Consider the following 16,114-nt stretch of genomic DNA (forward strand, 5'->3'; position numbering starts at 1 on the left):
AATTGTATTTTCTGTTCTTTTTTTTTTTTTCTCTGCAAAAAAGTCGATTTAATTGATGCATTTCATTTTCTCGCTTTTTTTCCTGCTAAATGGAGGTTTGTTCAGTGTTGAGCTAAAAACCAAAGATAAGCTGCTTCAGTACTGTTTTTTTTTTTAATTATTTTGAGAGAGAGAGAGAGAGAGAGAGACAGAGAGAGAGAGAGAGAGGAGTCTGTGTCTTGTAGGCTGGGCGATGTTGGCATGTTATTGGCAGAAGCGTGTCAGAGCCCATGTGTAAAGGAGGGGAAACGTCAAATGAAGGAAGAAAGGAGAAGAAACCCCGGGGAGATGTTTTATCACGAAATGAGGCAGCTCTGAGTGAAACCAAGGGCAAGGGCTGAATGAGTGATGGGCTCCCGGCAAAAAAAAAAAATACGAGAGAAACGCACACACAAAGAAAGTCAGACCGGGAGGAAGAGAACCAAATTATGCCGGGGGTTTAAAGGACTACAACAGAGGAATCCGAAAGATGATATCGCAAACTGTTAAACAACTGAATAAAATCTGAACAAAATAAAATGTAAAAAAAAAAAAAAAAAGCACAGTAAATATGTGGATTGCTGTTTCAAGAACATGACAGATGTTTGAAAGAAAATGATTTAAATCAGAGACAGGATGAGAGGTCAGATACAGGACAGGAGAATAGTACATTTTACCTCTGTATTTTGTGAGTTGCCCTCTGATCGGCTGAGGTATTACATACCTGCCCTGTTTGTATCAGGGACGCGACAGATTAACTATTCAAATGGTGTTTCTCACACACACACACACACACACACACCCTTGCTACCACTCAGTACAATACCAGGGGTTGTGCACGGATTAGCTCAGAATGCTCTTCACACAGTCTCCGGGGTGTGTGTGTTCGCTTCTGGGTTCATGACAGCATTCCCGCTGACCTTGAGAGTTCCGGGGCTGCTCTGGCTTCCAGGGTGTGCTGCAGTGTTTTAGAAAAACATCTTCGTTAGTATCCAAAAGCCCTCGTGCCGGGAAACCAGGGCCCGGTTTCTGCAGCAGTGATACAACAGTGACATGACAGCCAGAGGCTTTGAAAATCTAGGAGTTAAGACTTTCTCCTCTTAGAGGTGACAGAGAGGAGCCTCTGATTGGATCTGTCAGCTTTGATCTCCAGAGTTTGAATCAGAAGTCCTGTGCCCAACACACACGCTCACAAACACACACACACACACACACACACACACACACACACACACACATATACATAAACACACACAAACATTCACAAACACACAGACAAACAAAGCGTACACATAAACACACACACACACACACAGACATATACATGAACACACACAAACACACAGACACACAAAGCATACACATAAATACACAGAAACAGACATACACATACACACACACACACACACACACACACACAACCACTCTCACAGACACACAAACATACACACACACACACTCACAAACACACACAAATGCACTCACACACACACACACACACACACACACACACACATAGAAACAGACATACAAACACACACACACACACACACACACAGTCACACATCTGCTGACAGCTATGGGGAAAAGATCAGCCTGTGAGCTGTGGCTTAAGGACATGTAACCATGCCAACCTGTGACCTCCCGGGGAGGAGGTCTGGAGATGACTGCGGCTGTAACAGTGTCCTAACGGCTGTCGTTTTTTTCCACCTGTAGTCAGGGATGAAACAGAAAGCAGAACCTCTTTCTCTTCAACCCCACCGTCTCTCTGTCTGTTCATCCCTTTCTTCACTGATATACAGAGAGCACGGCTGGAGTATGCTTGAGAGGGTTCACTCTCTCTCTCTCTCTCTCTCTCTCTCACTCTCTCTCTCTGTCTCTCTCTCACTCTCTCTCTCTCTCTCTCTCCGTCTCTCTCTCTCTCTCACTCTCTCTCTCTGTCTCTCTCTCCGTCTCTCTCTCTCTCTCTCTCTCTCTCTCTCTCTCCCTCTCTCTCTCTCACTCTCTCTCTCTCTCTCTCTCGCTCTCTCTCTCCGTCTCTCTCTCTCACTCTCTCTCTCTCTCTCTCTCTCTCTCTCTCTCTCTCTCTCCCTCTCTCTCTCCATCTCTCTCCTGAGAGTGTCATAGACTGATCTACCTGGCTGTAGACTGATCATGTGTACCATACAGAGGCAAACACTTGGCTGGTCACTGTAGACCAACAGGTATCTGGGATTAAAATGGCTGTCGAAGAACATCGCCCTATAGTGACTGGGGACACCTGTGTAAAACTGATGAGATGGGCTTTTTGTTTGTTTCTTTGTTTGTTTGTTTTTTGACACCTGCAACAGGGAAGTCCGCTGTGGAGACATAATTTTCTGTGAGCAATAACAGTTTTGTTTGTGGTGGAGGGTCTTCTTTGTTTGTTTGTTTGTTTGTTTTTTCTTTTTCTTTGGGGGGGGGGGGGGGGGGGTTGGAAGGAATAACTAGCATTAACAAAACTGTGACTGCAACAGCACTGTAGTGCCAGTGGAGAAAATTCAGTGAGAAATGAGATGATAAGGTCTCTCTCACCATCCCTCTGGCAATGAAGAGGAGCAGAGGTGTGACAAGGTAGTATGTCTGCAGCGCTGGTATTTTCGATGTCCTGCCATACAAGCTGCTTTGGTGCTGCTCTTTCGGTTAAGTGAGAGCTTCCGCGTGCTTCTGATTGGTGTTCACAGCGCATCACACATGTTAATGCAGTCGTAATGCATGTTTTTCTATTGACCACAGTGTCTGTATAAACACTCCTTCTCTCATCTGTTTGAAATGAAAATGGAATTGGAGTTTTGTTTGCTCAAGGAAGCGGCTTACGTTTTGAATCCCGTTTGCGGAGATAAAAGGCTTCGGTAGCTTTGAGATGTTCAGATGACGAGGGAGGAAAAACAATGGGGCTTTTTAAAGCGTAGCCTTTTGTCTCTTCACTGTTTTGTTCCTCTGTCTTCCCTCCTTTTTGTTGCTGAGAAAGGTACGTGTGCCGCACACGTCCGGATCGAGAGATGACCTTAAGAACAAAGGTCATCGGAGAGGAGTGCTGCGTCCAGATAATGAAAAAGCCAAAAGCCTCACGTTTCTCTACTTTTCACACACAATGCTGTGGCAAAGGCCAGATCTGATATTCCTGAAACATGCTTGGGAAACGTTAATAAGACCAGAGAATTTGACTTTCTTTTAGGACTGTGCCAAGTAAAAATGACACTAGAAAATGGCATCTGTAGGCACTTCTGTATTTAGACAGCTAGAACAGGTGTTAGGTGCATGTCTATATTCTTCTGTGTAGTAATATTTGCTTTCAGAAAAGGAACATCCTCTATATCACCACTCCACACTCCGCAGGTGCAAACCTCGGACTCTGTAGCAGTGTTGTGCAAGTTCACACTTCACAGGAGCTAGCTCAGAGTTCAGTTCACACAGATGAAAATGAACAAGTTCACGTTCATAGATCACAATTTTGAATTTTGATGAGGTTCACAGTCCCAGTTCATTTCTTCTGTTTCTTTTTTTTAAATGAGCTGCTCAGAGTTGATCTTTTTCAGCAGTACTTTCTCTTACCCACCCATCCCCAGCCCCTCATCATCACCACTGCCCACTGCTTGTGTGTACTTATGCCATCATAGGTTATGTATTTTACTGGCAGAAGTCCTTTGTTTTCTCATGTGCATGCATGTGTACATCAGTGTACTCAGTACTCCCTACTCACCCACCAAAACTATGAATAATACCCTTCAAACAAAAACAACAACCAATTACACATATCCTGCCCACCTTGCAGGAACTGAAAATAAATGATACTATGGGAATTCAGTCAATCACTCGCAGATATTTCTGGACGGATGCTTCAACGCAATGTGTGATTTCAAATTTGATGATGACGCGGCTGACGTTCAGATTTGTTTTTTCAGACCGCAAGTTTTTTCGTGCACGATTTGCATGAAAATGTGAAGTTTTTTTCCGTCGGACTCTGTACTGACTTGTTCATAAAACTCCTTTAAATAATCATATGAACTGGCTTCAGCAGCACTGCTAGCTGTGTTATGTTTAAGCTAGCCAGTGTTGTTCACAGTGCGCCGTGTGCACATGCACTGTGTTTTCTACTGCGCTCAAGGATTCCGAATCCCGCGCAGACCTGGACAATGCTCAAGCCCACGTTCTTCAGTTTCAAACAGATATGTTCACGTTCACCATTCACCGAAAAAATTAGCGCGTTCAATGGACACGCTCTTTTAGCGCGTTTGTGCACAACGCTGCAGATTAGACATGGTTACAGATATTAAAGTACCGCAAGTAGTGACTGAGAAAAAGGTCTGCTAAACAGCACTAAAGATTTCTCAAAACAAAAACAAACAAGCAAATAAACAAACAAACAAACAAACAAAAAGAACAGAAACAAAATAAATGTCTTTATCCACAAAGCCAGTGCATAGTTAGTTCTTCCCTTATGTCATACACAGACTACACAGCAGTTTTATCTGCAGCTTAGTGTCTAAGAACTGCGGGTTTTCTCCATGCCTCTAAGGCGTTCGACATTCCACTGTGTTTCTGAGGACTGTCATTACGGAGCACTGTGAGCCTATGTACGTGGCGTGATTTGTTCCCTATGCTGTGGAGAAGAGGAGAGAGAGCCTGGGCTGGTTTAATGAGAGAACGCTTGACTGGTTTATGACCAAACCGAGTAAACTGTGGTCTTTCACACGCGGGCCCTTCACTCATTAAATAGACTCAGTTCAATAATTAATGTCCGTAAGAGCCGTTTGGCGACTGAATGGGTTTTATTTGATAATTAAGACATTGATGGGGCTGTGAGAACTACATAAGAAAGGCAGAGTGATGTTATTTTCAAAGCCAGACCTAAGTGAGTCAGAGAACCAAAAGAAAAAGGGGGGAGGGGGTAATGGCTACCCAAGCTCTTTTTTCAGAAAGTGGTAATGAACTGAGTTTGCATTGCAAGACATTGTCTCTGAAAGTTCTTTTGTTATGCCCGGCGTCATATCTTAGTATTTCAACTTTCTAATGATTTGTCCCCCCTTTTACTCTCATTGTCCATGTCTTACAATCTTTCAAGAAAACTAAAGGATTCTCTTTTATTTGAAAGACTGTGTGTTGTGCCAGACACCACCATGGGGGTCTTGTTTAACACACACTACTGTCATTTTCGCCTGATTCACCCAGGAAAAAAACGAAGACATGAAAGATCCAAATGCTCGACATACCCTACAACTGTGCGTACGAACGTAGCCAATATTATTTGCTTGTGTGGGAGAGGATGGAAAACATACACAGAGGTAAAGACCAGCGTTAGAAAGGCTAGACCCTGTCCTGATATCCTTACATGGTTCCTTTTTCTTGGGTCTGCTGAGGTTTTAACAGGATTTGAATAAGTATTTGAATAAGGAACACCAAACAGACATCATACGAATGCCTCGCAGAGTCTTCACCAGAACCACCTGTCGATCAGAGAATAATGTCTTGAGGAAAAAGAGGAGTGGAGAGAACTGAACTCAAACAAAACCAAAACAAAACCCCTTTGACCCAGGTCTCGCAGAGAGGCCAGTTCAGTACCTGCCCAAACACAGTGTCAGACTGTATTACTGTAAACTCCAGTCAAACTGTATTACTGTAAACTACAGTCAGACTGTATTAGTGTAAACTTCAGTCAGGCTGTATTACTGTAAACTACAGTCAGACTGTATTCGTGTGTAAGCTACAGTCAGGCTGTATTAGTGTAAACTACAGTCAAACTGTATTACTGTAAACTACAGTCAGACTGTATTCGTGTGTAAGCTACAGTCAGGCTGTATTAGTGTAAACTACAGTCAGACTGTATTAGCGTAAATTACAGTCAGACTGTATTAGTGTAAACTACAGTCAGACTGTATTACTGTAAACTCCAGTCAAACTGTATTACTGTAAACTACAGTCAGACTGTATTAGTGTAAACTTCAGTCAGGCTGTATTCGTGTAAACTACAGTCAGACGGTATTACTGTAAACTCCAGTCAGACTGTATTAGTGTAAATTACAGTCAGACTGTATTACTGTAAACTCCAGTCAGACTGTATTCATGTAAATTACAGTCAGACTGTATTAGTGTAAACTCCAGTCAAACTGTATTAGTGTAAACTCCAGTCAGACTGTATTCATGTAAATTACAGTCAGACTGTATTACTGTAAACTCCAGTCAGACAGTATTCGTGTAAACTCCAGTCAGACTGTATTCGTGTAAACTCCAGTCAGACGGTATTACTGTAAACTCCAGTCAGATTGTATTAGTGTAAATTACAGTCAGACCGTATTAGTGTAAACTCCAGTCAGGCTGTATTAGTGTAAACTACAGTCAGGCTGTATTTTCTGCCCATCCATTTATGTGCCTTTGTTGTATTTGGCTCCCCCTAGTGGTGTTATTTCCACAGCAGGAAGTACTATAGCTATGACCCCTTGAGTTGTAAAATAAGGAAGTAAGTTCTGTATTGACCACATTTCTCCTGTAGTCGACCTTTCCTCCTGCCATTGTTTGTTTTGTGTGTGTGAAAGCATCGTCTGTAAGTACTTATCTCTGTATACTGTTGAAATAACATACACCAGGGACCTCGTGTGACAATGCATTTATAACTTTGTAATGAGCTTTAATGTTTGGGAATGTTGTAACTGTTAGCATGTTACCCCAGTTTACTAACTGTCTTATTCCTTTGCTATGTAGCAGTCAGCTAGTGACATTTGGATGCTTGTAAAAGAGAAAATGCTTTGTTTCTTATTTTGTGATTACTTAGCTGTAAAACAAATCATACTTTATACATAAAAATTCATACATCTAGGGTTTATTCAGTATGTACAAGAGAACTCTTTACATTTGGATTGTTATTTACATTTTATTATGTTTCCTTGGACCCCTTTCTATGTTTGTATTGCACTGTTTCACTCCTAATTCATGAATGTGTCCCGGCATCTTATAAAAGTTGAAAACTACGAGGAATCCTGACTCATGTGCATTTAATGGATGGAAATTTGGCTGGCTTTTAAATCGGTGTTGGTACACACAATGAGAACCGTACACTGTGTTAGTGTAAACTCCAGTCAGACTGCGTGAGTGTAACCTCCAGTCAGACTGTATTAGTGTGTAAACTCCAGAAAGTCTGATTGACACTGGGGTCAGTCAACACTCTCATGCTTTCTGATCTTTGCTTTTCTGTCAGCATCATACATCTGATGAGACTTTGTTCAACTCTGCCTCTGAAAGACAAAGAAGGAGGGGGGAGGGGGGGGCTTTCAGAATTGTTTCCATGTTTCCTTATTCTTTTCAGATATGGACAGTCTGACTTCACTGGGAGAAGCTTCAAAGACCCAAGACCTTGATCTGACGTGAGGTCATCCTCATGTTTCTTTCCTTCTTGTATGGATTCCCTCTTCTCACTCCCTTCTTTTCAGCGTACCATCTCATCTTCGCCCTCCTGCTGACTTCTGTCTCTTTCATGATCAAGACACACTACCGTACCACTCGTGAGTTTTGTTCGTCATCTCTGATTCATGGTCCGGCAAAGTTCCTGTCCTGACAGCTGTTCACATGATGGAAGACAATTCAGTCGCTGTCAACAGACGCTGAGATGCTAGAGGTCCGTCGGCACCTGCGGCTCTGCCACGCAAATATAGATTGATTTATTGATTTTATCCTGTCACTGCCATTCTCTTCAATTAGGAGATTGCGTTCATTGGATTTCCCATCACGTCATCGGGGGATTGACCCAACCCATGTTTACATTCCACCGTAATATGTAATCCTCTCCTGTGCTCTGAACTTGCGGCCGATTCCTGAAGACGGTTTTATCAGATCACATTGCCACGGCAGCATGTCTCAGAGTTGAGTGGCCATCCAATCAGAGATGGATGTGAACAGGTTTATGGATGCAGATTTGGGAACTTTGGTGACTGAACTGCGTCATGAAATGTGACATTCCGTCTGTCGTCTATGTTAATAGCATTTCGGTAGCCATAGCAGCTTAAGCTATACAAACTGGATAACACAAACACACACACATACACACACAAGAGTATAGATCAGACATGATCATGTGTTGAAAAACAAAGAAATGTTTATAAATATCTGCACACTGTGGTCTCTGCTCTACTCACTCTAGGGAATATTCACTATCTCTGCTAATCTCCCTCAAACACAATAAAGCATGATAAAGCATTAGCGCTAGTCATTAATAGCACAGCACATGAAGTCCTGTGGAATCTGTGATTCATGACACCGTTACATTGGACTGATTCAGTAACGTAACACTGTTACATTGGACTGATTCAGTAGCATAACACTGTTACATTGGACTGATTCAGTAACATAACACCGTTACATTGGACCGATTCAGTAACATAACACCGTTACATTGGACCAATTCAGTAACATAACACTGTTACATTGGACTAATTCAGTAACATAACACCATTACATTGGACTGATTCAGTAATATAACACTGTTACATTGGACTGATTCAGTAACATAACACCGTTACATTGGACTGATTCAGTAACATAACACTATTACATTGGACTAATTCAGTAACATAACACCGTTACATTGGACTGATTCAGTAACATAACACTGTTACATTGGACTAATTCAGTAACATAACACCGTTACATTGGACTAATTCAGTAACATAACACCGTTACATTGGACTGATTCAGTAACATAACACCGTTACATTGGACTGATTCAGTGCAAGACTGGCAACTTCTACCATCTTTTCAATCTCTGCAAAAATGACCACATAGATCAAGTTCAAATAGATCAAATAGATCATAGATCAAAAAAGTTTTGAAAGATAAAGCACCACTGAATTATGGGTAATGTTAGGTCCTCACCCCGTGGACAACGGGGCAGAGGAACAGATCAAAGAGACCTTTGACCCAAAGATTCTACACAAGATCCACTAGCGTGTGCTGCTCCATTATTTGGACCTGAGAAACACACCAGATCACCAGATCACTAGATCAACTTCAGAATTGCCCTTGAGGATATTTGGGATAATCTGTGCCACACACACACACACACACACACCTGCATGCACCTGCAACCTCATTTTTCTGTGTGCACTGAGATGAGGTTTTGGTCCTGAATTGGATGATTTGTTCTCTCTGTGACCTTGTTTCTATCTTGGTGAGGCTATTTCTGGCTTATTATTGCAATTGCTATTGTTGCCTCTCTCTCTCTCTCTCTCTCTCTCTCTCTCTCTTTAATTTGCCCATCGATCAAGGTTTGTCTATCTCAGCCGACAGTGGGGAAAGAACCCAGAGTCCTTGGATGACGATTTTTTTTTTTTTTTTCCCCCTGATTCATCAAAACTCATAAATCCAGTGCTGTGACAGGAAGGTTGGGCAGCCTGACCTGTTGGGATGGGTCACTGATAGCCCTCTGATGGAGGGACCCTTCCAGGCGATAATGTATTGCCTTTCTTATCACAGTGAAATAGCCTGAGCCAGCGCTGTAATGACGGTTCTGGACAATTTTGCACATTTAGACAAATGTGATGAAGTGGGTCATCAGTTACTGGCCGGTGTTGGAAGGAGAAGAGGCTGCGACAGCGTAGAGAACAATCTTTATTTGTTGTGAAGTTTCAGACCACAGACTTGAGTTTAAGACCACAGACTTGAGTTTCAGTAAGGTCAATGCTTGTTCTTCATTTTTGTTTTTGTAGTTTGTTTTTTTTATCATTTTGTTTGTTTCGTAAATTAAATTTGCAAAATTATTTGCTGAGGCGTAGCAATTAAAGATCTGCGGGGCACCGACAAATATAGCTGTCAGAACGGGAAAAAGTTCCGAGCAAAGTGGATTTACGGTGCATTTGTGGATTTGCTGGAACGTTCTCTGTGCATTTGTAGTGGTTTTATAGTATTTGGCATTCATTACCTAACAGCCACTTATTTCCCACAGGACGAAGAACAAATCTTGTTAAAGAGTGTTAGAATGCAGAAGGTTATATGGTTATGTTTATTCTGTCTGTCAACTTTTATTTTGTAACTGCAGTTCGTCCATTTTAAGTTTGTCAAGTTAGGTTACGTTGTCGGTTACACCATCTGACTGCAACCTGTTACCCCACCTGACATCCTGCAGAATGTCAGTTGATATGTTAGAATAACAAGAGAGTTCATCCTGGTTTCAGTTGTTTCTTCATTCTGGAACCCTGAGGGAGTTATGATTGGTAGATATAGAGGGCAGTGGATCTGATAAATAAGGGGTTTATTCCAAACTTTCTGAGTGGATTGTCAATATACAGACAAAGTGAAACAGAACAGACATGACCTTATATCAAGGACACGGTGCACAGTATTTGAAGTAGGAACATTGTACAAAACTCTGCAAAACACAAGGTGCAAAATTGCTAAATCATTTTATGCTTGGTAAGGGCATCTCCGAAACTGAATACAATGGAAAAGAGAAAAAGATGAAACTCATGCAGCTTAATGTAATATGAAGAGCTTTGAATAGTCAGGAAAATGTGCTCGTGTCTTCAGAACATGTAAAAACTGGTCTTTTGTTAGTCAAATTCAATGCATTAACTTAGACTCCAACACCAAGATTTGTCCTTGAACTCCACGCCGTACTGTTTTTAAGACTGCTTTTCTTACAGTCACGCGATTTGATACAGCATGTTGGCCCGACGTTGCTATCTCTTTTCAGACAGTTCTTCAAATGATAGTTGTTTCAGTGGGAGTACAGCTCTACATAACTGACAAACATAAAGGTTTAGCAAACCAGTTGAGAGTTACTCATCGACTGGTTAATTATTTTGGGGGTTTTTTGTTTATTTTGGGAAAATTCACCTCTTCAGTGCTCTCTTGTTTTTAGAAGAAATGTTCAGATAGAGGTATGTTTTTATATTTGACTTCCCTTTGACCATGACATTTAAATGAACAAACCAAGATTGAGTCCTCATAAGGAAGATGTGATACACCCATTCAAAGTATTTTAAAGATCGTTTTAGGATTGTTTTATGAGGGAGATGATGGGTTCTGCCTCCAGACTGGTGAAGAATTCTGGTCCGTTTGGGGTCGGCGTGTGTGTTTAACTTTGTCATGTAACAGTGAGCAGACACAGGAGTCACTTCAGACCAGCCTTTCTCTTTCAGTTTCCTTCCTCCTGCATATCCACCATGTATGAATGTCTACCTGCTCCCTCACCATACTCTCTCCACCAAGGATGCAATATCAGTTTCCTTCCTCCTGCATATCCACCATGTATGAATGTCTACCTGCTCCCTCACCATACTCTCTCCACCAAGGATGCAATATCAGTTTCCTTCCTCCTGCATATCCACCATGTATGAATGTCTACCTGCTCCCTCACCATACTCTCTCCACCAAGGATGCAATATCAGTTTCCTTCCTCCTGCATATCCACCATGTATGAATGTCTACCTGCTCCCTCACCATACTCTCTCCACCAAGGATGCAATATCAGTTTCCTTCCTCCTGCATATCCACCACGTATGAATGTCTACCTGCTCCCTCACCATACTCTCTCCACCAAGGATGCAATATCAGTTTCCTTCCTCCTGCATATCCACCATGAATGAATGTCTACCTGCTCCCTCACCATACTCTCTCCACCAAGGATGCAATATCAGTTTCCTTCCTCCTGCATATCCACCATGTATGAATGTCTACCTGCTCCCTCACCATACTCTCTCCACCAAGGATGCAATAATATCAGTTTCCTTCCTCCTGCATATCCACCATGTATGAATGTCTACCTGCTCCCTCACCATACTCTCTCCACCAAGGATGCAATAATATCAGTTTTATTCCTCCCTCTCTCCCTCTCTCTCTCTCTCCCTCTCCTGCTCTCTCTCTCTCTCTCTCTCTCCCCCTTTATTTCCTTCTCTATATATTTCTCTATCTCCACGAACCATAAATATCCCCAGCCCGTCTCTTTGTATTAAGGGAAATTTGATTACGCGAAGGGGGTTTTTATTAAAACTGTATTTCTTCTGCATGTGTCGTAATACGTGTGTGCCACATTTCCTCCGACTGTGACAGACGCCATCATTCTTTCCCCCCTACCCCATCCTCCCCACCTCCTCCTCCTCCTCCCAGGAGATTCAGTCACAGAGGGCTGGTGGGAATTGGTGTGGCGGCAGGCGATGCGACACGTTAATGAGAGTTTATGGAACTTGTCAAGTGTGACCGATATCCCTCTCTTTCTCTCATACTCTTTTTTTTTGTTTGGATTCGCAAAGAGAGTTTTCCTCTGTCAGCTTAGGGCACATAAACTGGGGGCATTAGACTGGCAGCAGACTGTCTGTCAAATCCGTCACTCAGCCTGTCAGATCCGTCACTCTGTCTGTCAGATACGTCACTCTGTCTGTCAGATCCGTGACTCTGACATATGAAGCGGAGCTGTTACTGCAGTTCCAGGCGACTTTTTTCGGACCTCATAGGACCAGTTTTATTTTCTGCATTAAGACAGAGTAGACAACAGTACTGACATGACACATCTCAGTGCAATCTGTCAAACTCTCATAAAGAACCAGACATTCAGTGTGCTCAGTGTCATAACATTTTGTGTTTGGGAAGATTAGGCATGTCACAGTACTAATAAAGATAAGTCTTAAGTATTCTTAGCACTGCTGGTGGTTCCTTTCATCTCTCGAATAAGGAGAGATGTCAAGCAAAAAGCGCAACGCCTGAATGTGCCAAAGCTTTCAACGAGACAAAAAAAAGACTAATTCATTATAAGAGATGAAATTATGGTCTACAGTTGCTAGGGAGACGCCTGTTTCTTAAGTGGTTACTGATGGTCTTTCCGCACTGACTAATTACTCCACACGTTTACACACATAGTCACTGCTCTGTTTAACCACAGGAAGGTCGCAGAGCAAACATGTCATCTTTTCAAAGGCTGCCGTACTGGACTGACAGTTTGGGGGCACACCAGTATGGTGTTGTGGTAGCACCCAGTAGAGAAGGTAGAGCAGCAGGAGTGGGCATCATGACGTTATAAGCGGTCCTCTGGTCATAAGCGGTTATAAGTGGTCAACATCACTGGGTGCCTAACCTGGCAAATCTGTGCTTCCCGTGGTCGGAACCAGAACCACCGAGCCTCTCTGGTCCTTCCCCTGCACATGAACCCAAAGTCTTTATAAGATCTCAGCTCATGATCTCACTTCTCAGGCCATTCAGCTTCTCCACCGTCCTGACTACAAATCCACATGACTAAGACAATATGGGGTTTTGGGGGGGGGGGTTTGTCTTGTTTTTCTTTCATCAAAATGGGTATTCAAAAAAAAAACCCATCTGCAGTTGTCTTCAGTTTTGTTTGTGTAATCTGATTGGCTCGTTCTCACAGCACGTGGAACGAAGCAGTGACTATGTACTTTAAGACAGCAATCTAAACCTATTCCTGTTCAACTAGTCCCCAGAAAGTGAGGCACTGTCGTACTAACTGGATGTCAAAAATGTAAATCAACATGAACTTTAAGTAAATACCAGTCTAGTGGCACAATGCAGTGGAAAAATCATTGCATTTTTAATTAAATAAGTAACAGCTGTTTAATTAGGTTGTTAATATAATGTAATGGTTAAAACTGGACCGGCATGTCACACCTGGATCTGCTGCAGTAATTAGTGAACATACCACAAAAAGTTTAATGAGTAGTCAAACATTAACATCTTATATTTGGAAATGACACAGAAAAGTCCCAAATGTTAGTTACTACTGTTATTTATTAGTGATAAAGGTCTTTCGGACGAATCTTTTCTCTCCTCTCATCCAGTGGCAGAAGCTCCTGACCCATTGTTTGGTTCCACCATCTGTGCTCCACTGTTCAGAGCTTCTGTTTGTGTTCCTTAAATCTTTACTGTCTCGAGAGAGACGGAATCGTCAGGAGAGGCGGGCGAAGCTCTCTCTCCCCAGACTGAGTCCCTGACACTTGGACAGAATAAAAGTCAACACGGTCTTATTTCCTACCCCTCAGAGCTGGGTGGCTGTTTCATTCCTTAATAAGGACATGGTGTGTCTGCGTGAGGGTTTCGTCAAGGTGTCAGGCCCAACACATGGTGCTGATGCTCATTAAAATCCACCTCATTAAAGACCTCTCACTCACACACACACACACACATACACTGACACTGCTACAACTGCTGCTCTTCTGTTGCTCACTGTAGACTTTGTGTTGTCACTGAAAACAGCAGTCTGTTTAAAAACATGCCAAATGTATCACCATGCTTATACTCATGCTTATACCATACTAACCCCACGTTAAAATGTTAGAATTTCAGAGGCAATGTTCCGACAGATTCACAGCACAACATGAAAGTTCATGTAACATCAATGTCAAGCACATTAGACGACATCTTTGAGGACTGCCAGAAGTTCCTGATGCTCTGAGTTGTACTGGTTGTGTTCCATCAACACCAGAGACCAGAATCCCTTTAATTAGTACTACCCTGACAGATCTAACTCACGCCAGTGCCAGTGAACGCACTCCCCACATCTCCAAGATCCCAAACTGTTCGGGAAATGATAAAAGTAGACCAATAAAAACGATGCGAAATAAAATAAATGAAACAGAAATGCTGCTCTCTGTTTGTGGTTTATGTAAAAACTAATGTTCTCACATGAGGTAGAATCTGATCCATCCTAACTCAGTGAGGTGTAAGAATTCATTTAGTCACAACCAGGAATACTGCAGTGTCATGTGGTCTTCCCATCATGCCACTGAAATGAGGCCTCTGTCCGTTGGTTTCATTCACTCGACTGTTTCCTGTGATGGTGAATGGGCACAGGGTGGGCCAGAGGTCAGGACATTAGCCTAAACTGACGCCTGTCACTGAGAGACTGTGAATGAAGGCCATTGGCTCCCAGAACACACCATGTAACTGCGAAACAAACAGCTACAGAATCAGGTTCAAAAGGCAGTAGGCATTATCTGTTTCTTTTTCCTGTCCAGAAACTTTTCTTGATCATCATGAAGTTGTGTATTTTATTTCCTACCAAGCACGAGAGAATGTGTGTGTGTGTTTGTATGTGTGTATGTGCATGTGCATATGTGTGTGTGTGTGTGTGTGTGTGTGTGTGTGTGTGTTTGTGTGCGTGTCCGTGTGCGTGAGTGTGTGTGTGTGTGTGCATGTGTGTGTGTGTGCGTGCACGCGTGTGTGTTTGTGTGTGTGCGTGTGCGTGAGTGTGTGTGTGAGTGTGTGTGTGTGTGTGTGTGTGTGTGTGTGTGTGTGTGCGTGCGTGTGTGCACGCGCGTGTGTGTTAGAGACTATACGTCAAAGCAAATGAGTTTGTCAGTGTCTCTGTCTCGGAGCTGCGTCTCACTCAGCTCCACTGTTTTTCAGACGTATGGCTGCAGGATGACTCTCCTCTCATTTCCAGGCTATTTTAAGCATGAAATCTGATTAAGGCACTGGGCAGTGTTGTAAATTGTTCTTGTTTCAGTCAGCCTGTTCTAGATAGACAGATATGTTTTTCATATCCCAGGAGAAGCTTAATGTTCCCAATTAAGAGCTCTCATATTACACACATCATTAAAACGACTGAAAGTAGAATCCATGAATTGCACTAACTAATTTGTTTACCGAAAGGGCTGTCAATAAAGACCCTGTTTCATTTCATCATGTGTCCAAGCCATGCATTCTAAACTAACTAAATGGGTATTTGTAAAACAAACACAAACGCCTTTTTTTTTTTATTATTGTTTTTGCTCAATCAGACTGATGACGGTTCGTCTTATGTTACCTTAGCACCACCGTTAAACCACAAACAGCTTTCAAGAAGCATAGACAACGCTCACCCTTTATTTATTTATTTGTTTTCTCTTTTTTTTTTTTCGTCTGTGAGCCAGAAGATTGTTTTATGTGGCGTATGTACTCAGTGACCCTTCGTGTATAACCAGAACCGTTTGGCTGGCGAACATACGCTCAGAGTAGCGTTTAATAAACTGGAAAGGCTAATCGGAGTTGGAGGTGCCGTTCGGTCTTGCTTGTCTCGTCGACTCCGTTTCTTCTCTACCGCTCTAATTACAGGACCACCGAGCCTGCCTCGTTCATCAGTGTGAAGTGGAAATGAAGTAATGGA

Source organism: Chanos chanos, chromosome 15, assembly GCF_902362185.1.
Source record: "Chanos chanos chromosome 15, fChaCha1.1, whole genome shotgun sequence".
Taxonomy (NCBI): Eukaryota; Metazoa; Chordata; class Actinopteri; order Gonorynchiformes; family Chanidae; genus Chanos; species Chanos chanos.